At 52.3% G+C, this 4,935-nt stretch overlaps 1 long non-coding RNA gene across 1 annotated transcript; it reads left to right on the top strand.

The window, feature by feature from the left end:
- The first annotated feature begins 2,714 nt into the window (after nucleotides 1–2,714).
- LOC140129032 (uncharacterized) lies at nucleotides 2,715–3,887 on the top strand. Its single transcript, XR_011855262.1, has 2 exons — nucleotides 2,715–3,131; nucleotides 3,200–3,887. It is a non-coding gene; the product is annotated as an uncharacterized lncRNA (long non-coding RNA).
- Nucleotides 3,888–4,935: the final 1,048 nt, after the last annotated feature.

Genomic DNA, 4,935 nt, shown 5'->3' with positions numbered 1-4,935 from the left:
GATGTGATTTGAGTGTGCGGGCCTGTAACCCCTGAGTGACTGGCCTCCAGGGGATCTGGTGAAGAGTTAACAAGTCCAGCAGGTACGGGCTTAGCCTACCTGTGGGTACCTGGAGCTTGAGGAGGTCGCTCAGGATGGAGTTACAGGCCAGCAAAGCTCAAAGGGGGGAATTGTTAAGGAGGTCGTACTGGTTTCGGACGCCATCTTGACTACTGTCCGCCATCTTAGATACAGCGGCCACCTTGGGGGGGGGGTATGCTTCCCTCTTAGAAGCTATAGAGTTAAATGTTTTAATTCAGCTATTTTTCTCACTTAAACTGTTGTTTGCCTTTTCACAATATCCTTGGCATTTCTTAGCGTCCTTCGGGCCTCTGTATTCTTGTTATTTATTTTGGTTATGAAGAAGCTTCTAGGAGCCATTGTGTAGATAAGCATGGCTGTAAACAAGGCCTAGTCATTTTTCCCAGAATGTGCTGGTACAAAAGCATAATGGCCAATAGAATCTAAGTATCTTATCAACACCCCAAATGCTGATCTCTATGTGTTAAAATATAGCTGTATCTGTTTGAAATAAACAGTTTGATTTGAGTGCATTGGAAGACCGACTGTGTTTTTCATTTTACTCTGTCAGCTCGCTGCCGGCAGCTATCTCATCCTCCCTCAAAGGGTTAATTAGGACTCACCTTACAAAAGTCAAGAGGGCTGTTGGGGCCCTGCATAAAAATCCCTAACAGTATGGGTCTTGTTCAGACCTCCAGCTGCTCATTTACGAAGGGTCGCACGGTGCACTTTTGTCGGACCGTGGACAATCTTTATGGCTAAAATGGCTTGCACCATGGGGCGTGGCCTGATGCCGACCTAGGAAGACGTGCACCACGGAGCTACCGGGACCGGCACCCTATCACCCTTTCCGAGGCAGCCATCCTTCACCTTTACCCCCTCCAGCCTACTCCCCAGTGCCAAGGGTACCTGCCCTCACCCTCCGGTGGCGGTATCGCAGCGGTCACCGACACCGCGGCTGCCTGTCGGTGCGGTGAGGAATACTGGGGAAGGGAAAACCCCCCTCCGTACATACTGTGCTGCCGACCCACACTGCCAGATGGATCGCGGCAGTGCGCCAGCCAGCCCTGCATCCTGCCGGAGGCGCCATCTTGCTGGACTCCCCTGCGCTGCCTGAGGCCTAGGCACGCAGGGTTAACCCTCTCATTGCCGGACTGCAGCCAGGACCAAGGTAGGGAAGTAATTCCCCTGCTGCTGCCCACCTTTCACCTGGGGACCCCAATCTGTGCAGCCCAGCAGGCACTGAGCCTCCCATACTCCCAGTGATCCCCTGTTACTGGGTTCAGTTTTATATTAACCCTTGCAGTGCCGCTGCAATTCCCCACATGGGCCCTGACTCTATTTCTGCTAATTACTGGACGCTAGGCTCCTCGATTGTTTATCATCTACCCTCTCTGCCCAGACGCCATGGGTAATCGGAGGAGGACGGCTAAATTGCACAAAGCAGCGTCCTGCGCCTCCATCGGATGATGAATACGTCCATGAAGATCCTCCATTCCAGTCCCTGGAACCCCTGGACGCGCAGGAATGCTCCACATCCCAAGCCGTTCTTGCACAGATACAGTCGAACGCTGCCAAAAAGTTGGGGAAATTCTCCCGCACACAGCCCTGCTCTCCTCGGGGGTCCCCAAACTCCTCTCCCTCCCTCTTTGAAGGCTCCCAAAGCCCGCCACAGCTTGTAAGCTATGAGGACGGCACCGACCCGCCTGACCCGGCCACTGAGCTGGACCGCAAATTTGCAGAGGTGCTGGCGGCCATAAACGGGTGCCAATCCAAACTGGTCACCAAGGTGGATGAGCTGCGACAGGATTTTGTTTTGCTAAGGCATGATGTCCACAAAGCCAAAGAGCGAATAACCGAAACTGAACGCAGAATATCTGAGGTGGAGGATGTCCAGAGGCCTATGCCGACACACATCAGAGAGCTTCAGTGCCAGATGTCTGCATCCATCGACAGAGCTGATGACCTCGAAAACCGCCTGCGATGGAACAACATCAGAGTGGTCGGCCTCCCCGAAAAAGTGGAGGGGTCAGACCCTGTATCCTTTTTTGAAAATTGGCTCAAAAATATGCTACCTGCAGATACCTTCTCCCCGTTCTTCACAGTGGAAAGGGCCCATCGAGTGCCATCCCGCCCTGGACCCCAGGGGGCAATCCAAGACCCTTCCTAGCCCGGCTGCTGCACTTTAGGGACAGGGACTCTATCCTCAGGGTGGTCCGTACCAAGGCAGAAATTCTCTATGCCAACAGCAGAGTGTCCTTCTACCCTGATTTCTCTGTATCAGTCAGGAAACAGCGCGCACAATTCACCGAGGTCCGTGCCGTCTCCGTGACAAGGGGTATAAATACTCCATGATGTACCCTTCCAAGCTCCGAAGCACTTCACTGGGCTGATGCTAGAGGGAAGTCATCACGCTTCCACGCTTACTATTACAAACCTATTTTTCTTGCTAGCTTGTCTCGTCTGACTGACTGTATGCTCAGGGACACCCCAACCATGACTATCACTGTATCTATAGGGGTGACCAGGATGCCCCCAGGGTAGGAGACTTTACCTACGGTCGGTGCAACAAGACAATGACCTTCTTTAACATTGACAGCACAGGTAACCCTGTATTAGCAGTGTCTGATGTGTACTGGATTTGTGGGGAGAAGCACCGAGATGACAACGTTTATATGGATACAGTGGGAGCACCAAGGGGGGTTCCCAGATGAGTACAAGGCCCACAATCAGATATGGGCAGGTCTAGAGTCCATTATTCCCCAGAGAGCTATGAGCAAAGATGTTGGTTGGGTAACTGTTTTTTTATTGTAATCAACAGAGATTTGTGATTGTATCCGAGATGCTTCCCAGAACCGCATGGCTTTGGACATGACCCTTGCTGAGAAGGGAGGAGTCTGTAAGATGGTGGGAGTGGCTTGTCGCATATACATCCCAGATGACATCGCCCCCTATGGATCCATTACCCATGCTCGTGAAGAGATTGAAGGACTGTCCAGGGAACTCAAGAGAAACTCTGGGGTGGACACTTTGTCCTTCACTTTGTGGTTGGGGGATTGGAAGGGTTTCCTGTAAGTGGGGGTGATATTGGGGATTGTGATTTTGCTCTTGTCACTTATGGCGTGTTGTGTGGTCCCAGATGGCCGTCCAAGCGGTAAGAACCACGACAGGAGAAGTGCCCGGAGCGGAGGATGATGCTGCCTGTGTATAAACCTATGGACTATGGGGACTCAGTGATGTGATTTGAGTGTGCGGGCCTGTAACCCCTGAGTGACTGGCCTCCAGGGGATCTGGTGAAGAGTTAACAAGTCCAGCAGGTACGGGCTTAGCCTACCTGTGGGTACCTGGAGCTTGAGGAGGTCGCTCAGGATGGAGTTACAGGCCAGCAAAGCTCAAAGGGGGGAATTGTTAAGGAGGTCGTACTGGTTTCGGACGCCATCTTGACTACTGTCCGCCATCTTAGATACAGCGGCCACCTTGGGGGGGGGTATGCTTCCCTCTTAGAAGCTATAGAGTTAAATGTTTTAATTCAGCTATTTTTCTCACTTAAACTGTTGTTTGCCTTTTCACAATATCCTTGGCATTTCTTAGCGTCCTTCGGGCCTCTGTATTCTTGTTATTTATTTTGGTTATGAAGAAGCTTCTAGGAGCCATTGTGTAGATAAGCATGGCTGTAAACAAGGCCTAGTCATTTTTCCCAGAATGTGCTGGTACAAAAGCATAATGGCCAATAGAATCTAAGTATCTTATCAACACCCCAAATGCTGATCTCTATGTGTTAAAATATAGCTGTATCTGTTTGAAATAAACAGTTTGATTTGAGTGCATTGGAAGACCGACTGTGTTTTTCATTTTACTCTGTCAGCTCGCTGCCGGGAGCTATCTCATCCTCCCTCAAAGGGTTAATTAGGACTCACCTTACAAAAGTCAAGAGGGCTGTTGGGGCCCTGCATAAAAATCCCTAACAGTATGGGTCTTGTTCAGACCTCCAGCTGCTCATTTACTAAGGGTCGCACGGTGCACTTTTGTCGGACCGTGGACAATCTTTATGGCTAAAATGGCTTGCACTATGGGGCGTGGCCTGATGCCGACCTAGGAAGACGTGCACCACGGAGCTACCGGGACCGGCACCCTATCACCCTTTCCGAGGCAGCCATCCTTCACCTTTACCCCCTCCAGCCTACTCCCCAGTGCCAAGGGTACCTGCCCTCACCCTCCGGTGGCAGTATCGCAGCGGTCACCGACACCGCGGCTGCCTGTCGGTGCGGTGAGAAATACTGGGGAAGGGAAAACCGCCCTCCGTACATACTGTGCTGCCGACCCACACTGCCAGATGGATCGCGGCAGTGCGCCAGCCAGCCCTGCATCCTGCCGGAGGCGCCATCTTGCTGGACTCCCCTGCGCTGCCTGAGGCCTAGGCACGCAGGGTTAACCCTCTCATTGCCGGACTGCAGCCAGGACCAAGGTAGGGAAGTAATTCCCCTGCTGCTGCCCACCTTTCACCTGGGGACCCCAATCTGTGCAGCCCAGCAGGCACTGAGCCTCCCATACTCCCAGTGATCCCCTGTTACTGGGTTCAGTTTTATATTAACCCTTGCAGTGCCGCTGCAATTCCCCACATGGGCCCTGACTCTATTTCTGCTAATTACTGGACGCTAGGCTCCTCGATTGTTTATCATCTACCCTCTCTGCCCAGACGCCATGGGTAATCGGAGGAGGACGGCTAAATTGCACAAAGCAGCGTCCTGCGCCTCCATCGGATGATGAATACGTCCATGAAGATCCTCCATTCCAGTCCCTGGAACCCCTGGACGCGCAGGAATGCTCCACATCCCAAGCCGTTCTTGCACAGATACAGTCGAACGCTGCCAAAAA

Source organism: Engystomops pustulosus, chromosome 4, assembly GCF_040894005.1.
Source record: "Engystomops pustulosus chromosome 4, aEngPut4.maternal, whole genome shotgun sequence".
In the NCBI taxonomy this organism is placed as follows: Eukaryota; Metazoa; Chordata; class Amphibia; order Anura; family Leptodactylidae; genus Engystomops; species Engystomops pustulosus.
The sequence above is the reverse complement of the archived record's forward strand: the minus strand, read 5'-3'. Positions and strand labels throughout refer to the sequence as shown.